This window comes from Lepidochelys kempii, chromosome 13 (assembly GCF_965140265.1).
Source record: "Lepidochelys kempii isolate rLepKem1 chromosome 13, rLepKem1.hap2, whole genome shotgun sequence".
Taxonomy (NCBI): Eukaryota; Metazoa; Chordata; order Testudines; family Cheloniidae; genus Lepidochelys; species Lepidochelys kempii.
In genome coordinates, this window is record NC_133268.1 from 39,719,277 (window position 1) to 39,729,907 (window position 10,631).

A 10,631-nucleotide genomic window follows, 5' to 3' on the forward strand; every position below is an offset into this window, starting at 1 on the left:
AGAACCATATCCTGACGTCTGGCCAGGAAATCTTCAGTTTCTCTTATTCAGTGCAGGGTTGATACCTGTTGCTCCAGACCTTGAACCTTCTCTTCCAATATGGAGGCCAGCTTGCACTTTGTACAGACAAAGTCGCTTCTGTCCTGTGGAAGAAAGACAAACATGGCACATCCAGTGCAGGTCACAACAGTTGAACACCCCCCATCCATATTACCTTCCTTCTACGAGCTTCCTCAGGAGTTGTAGTAACCACTCAGAGAAGCCAGCAAGATGTAAGCCGCAGTGGGCTCTCCCCAGGCAAACTCCCTCTGTTAGCCGCTCTGCTGTTCGCCGCTCAGCTGGTTCGCAGCTGACTGGCTTTTTATAACAGTCAGGCCCACTCAAGGCTCACCTGGAACAAAGCACTCCCAATTCACACTTTTCATACCACCAATCAAGCACACAGTCAAACTGTCCCCACAACAGACACTCAGATATTCACCAACACAGCCTCCCTAATGCAGCCCTTAGCGTACCTCCTCTCAGGGAGATCCCAGGCAAACTCCCTCTGTTAGCCTCTCTGTTTCAATATGATCAAAAAGAAAAAAACTGAATTCTGCCAAGCCTATGCATTATACAGGCCACAGAATTTCATCCAGCTGCTCCTGCATTGAGCCCAGTAACCTGTGTTTGATTAAAACACACCTTCCAGAAAGGCAGAAACCAGTCTTATCTTGACTTTCACATGTGTGCCGAGATTTCCAAAACTCACGTAGTGAGCGGATGGCCAATTCCTAAGAAGGGGGTCAGATCCTTCAGGGAAGTTTCAGTTTATCAGTTATGGATTCTGTTTGAGACTCATGACATGAGTTGATACATAATTTTATATGGGGTAAACCAACACCTGTCTGCTGCACTGGGACAGTCTTTGTCTCCCCCCTTCTGTGTTTCTTGGGCTGTATTTTCTGGGTAGGTCTAAGGGGTGATCCTCCAACAAACAGAAGGAACTATTTCACTAGACACCAGTACAAAGGGAGATACCTTCCCTTGCCTCCTCGCTGGGGCGGGGCATCCTCCTGTGGTTTGCCTGGGGGTGTCAGGCCTTCCCCTAGCAGGGGCTCAGGCTTGTCTGTTTCCCCTCTGGGAAGAAGCAGAGCCTCTCCTCCTGGAGACGCTGATGCCGCTAGCCTAGTGACAGCTTGCCTCCCTCTCTCTTTCTCCTCCTTTCTCTCAACAGGGGAGGAGCTTTAAAAGGTCTCAGGCAGCATTTAATTGGATTCAGCTATTCCTAATTGATGACCTGGACTTCGCAGATGTCACTCTCCTACCACACACCCAACACCATACACAAGAAAAAACAACTTGACTCAGTGCATTCAGCCCCCAAATTGGACTGAAAATCAACCGCAATAAGACAGCTATCATGATCTTTAATATTGCCTCACCATCACCAGTATAGATCATGTTCTCACCAATGTAGAAACATTCACATACTTGGGCAGCACCATCAGCCAGGATGCTGGAACAAGCCAGGACATACAGAAGAAAATCAATAAAGCCAGGAACACCTTCAGGAGCTTAAATATAGTCTGAAAATCATCAAAATACAACACAAAAAACAAACTCAAGATTTATCAGAGCTGTGTACTTTCAACACTACTTTATAGTGCAGAATGCTGGGAAATGAGAAAGTATGACATGTCCAAACTGTCTTCATTCCATACAACCCAGAACAATCTCAAACCAAGATCTATGGACAGGCTGGAGATGGATTGGCCATGTGCTTCAGATGGAAACTGGTTCCATCACCAGAGTAGCAATAAGACGGACACCTGAAGGCAAGTGAAAACGAGGCCGCCCGAAAACAAGATGGCAAAGAGCTGTGGAAGCCAAACTGAAAAATCTGGGGCACAGCTGGGGAACCATTGAAAGACTTGCCAGAAACAGACAGGAGTGGAGGAGCTTCGTCACTGCCCTGAACGCCAGAGGTGTAATAAAAACGTCATGATTATATATATATCTATATATAACAGGCAGACTCTGATTGAACCAGCATGCTAAAATTGAATGTAGTCATGGCAAAGCAAGAGGCAGGAGGGACTAGCTGCCTCAGATATGTGCCTAGCGTTTTGGATAGGTACGTACTCAGCATGGTTAGCGCATCCCATGACTCGTCCTGCTCCGTGGCTACACTCTATGATTAGCACAAGAGCTCAGTCAGAACAAGCGAAGATACGTCTCCTCTAGCTTGGAATGCAGACGTACAGCTAAAAGTGTGGACGTACCTTAAATATTCCTTCAGATTTTCTTTCATTCATTCATTTAGTCGTGTTCAGTAGAATTTTATAAAATCTTCTTCCTGGTGAGATGTTTCTCTTTGTGCGATGATATGTTGGTATGTTTCTCGAGTGCAAGGATATTTCAGGGGAAGTGGTGCATATCACATAATTAGGAACAAGTAAAATTTAGAGATACGAATTCTTGAACACATACGAATGTGAATAGAACAGAACAGAATAGAAATATGTATAGCAGATATCCCTACAGTGCCCTACAATGGAAATAGAGTAGACGTGGCCTGGAAGGGCTGTACCATAGGTATAATCTGTGATCCAGTGCTGCCCTCGCACTGAGAGTTTTTGCATGGCTATGAACTGGATTCTGTGCAGTGTGTGTCTAGCACAGTAATACACAGCAGTGTCTTCTGTTTTCAGGCTGCTGACTTGCAGATACGCAGTGCTGATGGAATTATCTGCGGTGATGGAGATTCTGTCTTTAAATGACTGGGAATAGCTGGTAGAGCCATCTTCAGGGTCAATTCTTCCTAGCCAAAGCAGACCTTTCCCAGGAGCCTGCCTGACCCACTGCATGTAGACAGAAGTGAAAGTGAACCCTGAGGTTTTACAGGATAGCTTCACAGACTCGCCGGGCTTCTTAATTTCTGCACCAGATTGGACCAGCTGAATTTCCGACTGGACACCTGTAGGGAAGGTAGATAATAAATATTGACATTCGAAATTCATCCCCATTAACACAGTTTTCTATAAATTCCCCATGTTTTCAAATTACCGGCATAAGCTGCCATCAAGCAAAGGTAAATTAAAAAACGCCTCATAATTATCCTCTGCCGTGAAGCCAAGCACGAATATGCTCCACTGTAAAAAGAGGTGACAGCCCTGTTTTTTCAAAGTGGTTATCACAGAGCGGACAAGGGCTTGGCTTTTTAAACAGGAAGCTCCCAGCTGACTTTGCATAAACACTCATTGCCTTCAGAAGCAGGTGGGGATAAAAAGTAGCAAGACACTGGTCTGGATTCTGTTCGGTTTGCTCGTGGTGTGGATTCACTCATCCCCTCAGCAGTGCCTTTTAGGGCAAAGGGTAGGATCCTTAATTTAGGCAGAGCTTGAAATGAGACTTCTACCACAGAGGAATAGCCCCAGAGGTCATTGTGTCTCAGAGACAGGCTTCTTGATCAAAATTTTTCACATTTATCCTTCCAAGGTTGTGGCATAAAAAGACTGATCAAACTCCCATTGAGGTCAGTGGAAGGACTCCCTTTGACTTTACTGGGGGTTGGAGTGGGCTTTTTTCTGCTGAAATATTATAGCAGTAAATCATTTCCTCCCCAACCTGAGCTGGCTCAAATTGAGTTCAAGGGGTATGAAATTAAGATTCTTGGATGCAAGGTCTTGGAAGCACAAATGGAGTCGTAAGTGAGTTCTCACTCCCTCTTACTGAGTGACATGCCTGGGGGAGTGGGTTAAATCAGTGGTTCTCAAAGCCGGTCTGCCACTTGTTCAGGGAAAGCCCCTGGTGGTTTGTTTACTTGCCGCGTCCACAGGTTTGGCCGATTGCGGCTCCCACTGGCCGCGGTTCGCCGCTCCAGGCCAATGGAGGCTGCGGGAAGTGGCGTGGGCCAAGGGACATGCATTCCCTGAACAAGCTGCAGACCAGCTTTGAGAACCACTGGGTTAAGTGACAATCCAGCACAATAGGACAAGTTACGGCATAAGATACACTTCACAGAATCATGGATTATAAGGCTAGAAGTGATCATCTTGTGACCTCCTCTATAACCCAGGCCAAAGAACCTCACCCAGTAATCTCAGCAGGAAGCCCATAACTTCTTTTTGGTTTAGGGCCGAGTCATTTAGAAAACATCTAGTTCTGACTTCAAGCGATGGCGAATCTACCCCAGGCCATTGTAGGTGGTTCCAAGGGGTAAGTACTCTCACTGTTACAACTTTGTACCCTAATTCTAACCTGAATTTGTCTAGCTTCACCTGCCACTCGCTGGCACTCATTAGGCCTTTTTCTATTAGATTATCGACCCCAGAAATAGCTTCCCCATGTTGGCAGTTGTAGCCCATGATGAATTCACCTCTTAACCTTTTCCTGGATAAACTAAATCCCTTGAGCTGCTTCAGTCTCTTAATACAAGGCACATTTTCCAGACACCAAATCATTCTTGTGGCTCTTTTCTGAACCTTTTCCATTTTTTCAACGTACTCGTTGAGCTGCAGACCCCAGAAGTGGGCACAATCTTGTAGCTGGGGGTCTCAATAACATTCATAGCAATGGTGGCAGAATCAGCCATTTAGAGGTATATGGGCCCCGATGGGCCAACCATTCCTCACATTGGGCGGTACATTGTAACGTTCCCTTACAGAACCACAAGGATTTATTGGAACGATGTAATTGCCAACTCCAGCACACATAGGCAGGACTGAACTTCCTGCTCACACACGACCCCCACCGCAACCTCAAATATGACAACATAACCACATACAAGGCAACAGCTTAACACACAAATTGAGTTGCAGCACCATTCACTGGTGGAAGTGCTTTCTTGTGCTAAGCACTACAATATAGCTTTTCACCTCAATGGGAATATTTGCAGTATAAAGTACTACTTAGTCAGTAAAAGTGTGGAAGATTCTGACCTTTGAAGCATGAATGTGAGTTTTGATGAAGTGGTATTGAAATATTTGGTCTCTCTGCTAATGCAGTTTTAGGGCTATTGGGTTTATGTTTCATTGTTGTTTTTTCTCATATCTTACTACATTTGTGGTTTTTAGCTGAGATGTCAAAACTGCCTAATATAGTTGAACGCCCAACTCCAATTACAATGAGTGGGAATTGGTCAGCCCCATACCCTAGGCTGCTATGAAATTCTTATCTTTGTTGCACTTGGAAAAGAACAGAGTCCTTTTCTTTTTGCGAATACAGACTAACACGGCTGTTACTCTGAAACCAGTATTTTAAGGATGACACTTGACAAACCAAGGGATAGATTATGATCTTTGTTTGTTTCACTTCAGCGTCCAATGTCCATTGACCTGAAGTGGGTATTCCTTGAAAATCCCAGGTTTAGTATCACTCTACTGCACTAGGAAAAGGAGGACTTGTGGCACCTTAGAGACTAACCCATTTATTTGAGCATAAGCATTCGTGAGCTACAGCTCACTTCATCAGACGAAAGCTTATGCTCAAATAAATGGGTCAGTCTCTAAGATGCCACAAGTCCTCCTTTTCTCTTTGTGAATACAGACTAACACGACTGCTACTCTGAAACCTGTACTGCAGTAGCAGTTCTGTTCTCTTTCGCAGACCCACCCGTGGAATGAGGTATTGCTCAATCAGAGTAGGAGTGTCAGAACCCGCTCCCAACAGTTCTGCACATTGCGTCTCCTTCAGGCCTTCCATGCATGTTCTGTTGATGAAAAGTGGGAAATCTGAGGCATTGTGAACATTTTAAAATATTGAAATGCAGATCCGTTCTTGAACTACACTGTTAGCTATTTGTTTAAGGACACACAGGTTGTAATAAAACACAACCTAAAGGAAGGATCATCCAGTGGTTAGGGCCAGGTGCTAGTCTAGGTCTTGGGAGGCAGAGGTACAATTCTCTGTTCCCCCACAGACTTCATGTGTGACTTTGGGCATGTCACTTAGCTTCTCTGCCTGTAAAAGGGGGATGGCAACACTTCTCCACCTCACAGGAGGGCAGAGAGGTTAAATATATTACACATTGTTTAGTGATTTGAGATCTACAGCTGAAAAGTGCTGTTTACGAGTTAGGGATTCTTATTAAAGATTTTCTTCTTAGGAAGGAAGTTTGTGGCAGCCTTTCACATCATATGGCTTTAGTCTATTATGTTCTCTCCACATATCTGAATTTCTTCTTGCTCACTTCAATTAAAAAAAAAGTCTTCAGGTTACTATTGAGATGTTTTGTAGGGTTACATACTCTCCCAAGAGGAATGGTGGATATCCCCATAACTGGAGATATTTAAAAATGAGGGGACAAAGTCCTGAATGGATCAGTAATGGAAAGGAATAGAATAGAGATTACCAGAGTGGAATAGGACAGACAGGTGTATATGTGATAATCCTGCACTGACCCCTAGTGCTTTTGCTTGAAATGACCTTTTCATTTTCAGTAGCATTTCAACTAAGGCCTCTGATTCAATGCTACTCTCACACTCAGTTTTTGCATGGTGATGTCTGGGTTGCCTCTCACTGTGTGTCTAGCACAGTAATACACAGCCGTGTCTTCTGCTCTCAGGCTGCGGAGTTGCAGGTACATGGTGCTGATGGAGTTATCGGTGGTGATGGAGAATCTGTCTTTAAAGGACTGGGAGTAGATGGTAGCACCATCTTCAGGGTCAATTCTTCCAACCCACGCCAGTCCTTTCCCAGGAGTCTGCTGGAGCCAGCTCATGTAATAGCTAGTGAGCGTGAACCCTGAAGTTTTACACGATATCTTGAGAGAATCTCCAGGCTTCTTAATTTCTGCCCCAGACTGGACCAGCTGAACCTGTGACTGGCCACCTAGAGGGAAGGTACAATGAATATTGACATATCTGGACTCATCCCCATCATCCTGGTAACCCTCAGCCACCTTCCCATCCTCTACATGCTCCCCTTACCTTGGAAAGTGGACATCAAGCAAAGATAAATAAAAAAACCCCTCATATTTGTTACTCTCCGCAAGAAAACAGAGCACTAGTATTCTCCGTTGTAAAAGCAGGTGACTGCTGTGCTTTTTGGATGTGACCAATCCAGAGAAGAAAAGACATTGACTTTTAAAGAGGAAGCTCCCGCACTGACTTTGCATAAGCACTCAACGCATACAGCAGCAGGGGATATAAAAGTGTGAAGATACTGAGAAAAAATATTTGTTCCTTGACTAGCACAATGGGATTCTTACCTAGCTGGGGCTTTTAGGCGATACACAAATTGTTTTCAACACTGAGTCTCTTCATTGACTTCAGAGAGCTTTGGGTTAGACCTTAAAGGGTGAACAGGAGTTTGCAATAACTTTTGTGTTCAGCAGAGTTAACAGTAGGAGTGAAATTCTCCCAGATGTAGAGGGCCAGAACAAGATCAATGTACTTCTGACCATAAGAACATAACATACTTCTAAACAACGAGAGAATGGTGGACTTAATTGCTTATGAATGACTAACAATTAAAATGTTATTGAAGTACTTCCCAAGGGTAATGCTTTGGGAACTCTAGGGATTGAATCCTGCATAAACTTAAAATCATCAGACAATAATTATTTCTAGTGAGGGAATAATTATGTGGGGCTTGATCCAATGCTTTCTGAAATCTATGGGAGTCTTTTTGTTGACTTCAATTGACTTTGGATCAGGCCCTAAAATAGGATATAATAAGCAAGTCTTAACTTCTACTCCAACTAGTTTCAGATCTATGAAACACATCACTTACTCAGATTAGAGAGATTGGATTTGTTTCAGGATCTTCTCTATCTGCTAATTTTGAGAAAGAAATGATGGCGACATGCAATATCTTTCCATAAAATTTTCTTGCACTTAATACGATTTGAAAAGAAGAATAAAGAATGACAGGGCTCAGAGTGCAAATGGAGTGGATTTCATTAAGAAACACACCTTGTAAACTTCTAGCAACACAACACAGAAATTAGAACTATTTAATTTAGAAAATGCTCCGCTGTATTTTGATCCCTTTCAAACTTACTTCTGTTGATTTGTGGTTAAAGAAAATAATATCCACTGCACTTGTGACGGCACTGCCAATGAACACCCAAGTACCAGTGTTACTGGGTTGAAATTCCTACTATAATATTCCTACTTCCTTAGAAGAAAATAGTTTATATAAAGCAGTGATGGGACATAAAAGAAGGTGGATAGATCAGATTCAGATCTTGTGGGGTTTTCCCCATTTGCTGCAAAAATGTGGAGATACCAGCTTCACCTTATGAATCAGTCACTGACCATTGGAGGAGGTAAGTCAAAGCTTTAGTGATATTGTAGCAACATGATTATCTATCTATCTATCCCTCCTTTTGTGGTCCTCACTGTGATAGCATCAAAATGATAACTATATTTTTCAAATGTATACCATATGACCGAATATTTTTCCTGATCAATATTGTTCCTGGACGTGTTGGTATAGGAAAAGACAAACATCAGAAGAGATGAAGTTAAATGAAAAATATTATTATACTTTTAACCAGAAAGGAATTCAGGATCATCCTATACAAACTCCAGAAAAAATATAGTGTAAAATATTCTTAATTTTTAGTTAAGTCTAACTGGAGCTTTTGTGGCTATGTTATCCAGTGAATTTATCCCTCCATTCAGACAGATAGATATTGGTTTTTTTTCTGTATTCTTTATGGCCATTGCTCTATGTGATCTCTATCTAATTCTAACCCATCCATCTGTATGTCTACATTGAGATAAAAGACCCATAGCACTGAGTCTCAGACCTGGGTCAGCTGACTCTGGCTCCTGGGGCTATCCTGCAGGGCTCTAAAATTGCTGTGTAGATGGTCAGTCTCAGGCTGGAGCCCAGGCTATGAAACCTGTGTATCAGCTGCGGGTCTCTTAAGCGAGACAAGTAATCAACCTATTTTTCTTAATTCTTATAAACATAGGTGTGGAGAATGGGTCACCCGTAAAAGAGTTCGTCCTGCTGGGCTTCCCAAGTCTTCAGAGGCGGCATATGGTCTTATTTGTCATCATCTTCTTCATATACCTTCTCATTCTAGCAGGGAAGCCTCATCATTGTAATCATGAGGGCTGACCAGCATCTCCAGGCCCCGATGTCTTTCTTCCTGAGCAAAATTTCCTTCCTGGAGATCTGGTACACCACTGCCATTGTACCCAAATGTTGGAGATGTTCCTGGTGGACAGAATGACCATCTGTGTTTATTGCTGCCTGGTGCAGTCATTCTTCCACTTTTTCCTGGCCTCACTGAGTTCCTGATTCTATTAGCCATGTCCTTTGACCGCTATATCACTGTATGCAAACCCCTGCACTACAGCACCATCATGACCAAGAAAGTCTGCTTTCTTTTGGCCCTGGGAGCCTGGGCATTGAGTTTCTTGGTTATCTTCTCCTAGGCTGCTTTGCTCCTGCAGTTGCCATTCTGTACCGAGAACATCGTCGACCATTTTTACTGTGACATTGGGCCCTTCTTGAAACTGGCCTGTGCAGATACAAGTGTCATTGAGTTCCTTGGCTACCCGGGGTCCATCACCATCATACCAACCAGCCTCCTCTGCAGTGTGGTGTCATACACCTACATCATCACTACCATACTCCACATCCACTCCACCAGTGCACACCAAAAGGCGTTTTCCACCTGCACGTCCCATCTCACTGTGGTCTCCTTACTGTACAGAGCCGTTATCTTAATGTATTTGAAGCCCATGGCCCACTCCTCCCTCAGTCTCAACAAGGCCGTGTCTGTCCTCAACACTGTCCTAACCCCCTTGCTGAACCCCTTCATATATCCCATAAGGAACAAAGAGGTGAAAACAGCCTTGAGGAAAGCTATGAGCAAGAGAAAGACTAGGTCAGAATGTCTATGGTTCCTGGGAGGGTAAAGAAATTAGATCATTTCCTGGTTTTCCCACAGACTGTTGACCTTCACCGCAAACAAGGTGTGTTTTCACATTGACATTCATAGTTCCAATGGAGACAAGGTAAATGTAGTTTTTAATCTCATTATTATTAGTTAAGGTAAAAAGCAGGTGGAAGGGAGGGATTGACTTTGATGAGCTACATCAAGGCTAAACTACCTGTGCCCTGTCTCCACTAGGATCTTACACCAAGTTATCCTTCCCATTAGGAGAAAACACTTATTTTCACAGTGAAGACAAGGCCATGACAAAGGAGAGATTTTCAAAGGCCAGGACAGGAGTTGGGCATGCAACTCCCATTGACTTATAATGGGAATTGGTCACTGCAATGCCCTTTATGCTTTTGAAAATCTCCACATAAGGATCTGAGTCCACTGAAGTCCATGATGGTCTCACCATTGATTTCAGAAGATTTTTAGATCCAGCTCTATTGGGAAGAATTGGAAGGAAGGGTCATCTGGTAGGATGTGATACAGAAGAAATGGTTTAAATTTCTAGCTCCATCATGGATTTAGAGATGTCCCTTAAATTGGGATTTTCAAATGAGCATATGGTAATTTACTCTGTGTGTGTATACAGTGGCCAGTATAAAGGCACTGTGATCTCAGTACGGTCCTTGAGGTGCTACTGGACTGCAACTAATAGCAATGAAGGGCTTGAGTCAAGCCTCATTGAAATCAACAGGAGTCTTTCAATGGCACATAATAGCCTAGTCTCCTGTGGGCTGTAATA

General features: G+C 43.5%; 1 pseudogene; it reads left to right on the forward strand.

Moving 5' to 3' along the window:
* Positions 1-8,202: 8,202 nt before the first annotated feature.
* LOC140896804 (olfactory receptor 6X1-like) lies at positions 8,203-9,863 on the forward strand (annotated as a pseudogene).
* Positions 9,864-10,631: the final 768 nt, after the last annotated feature.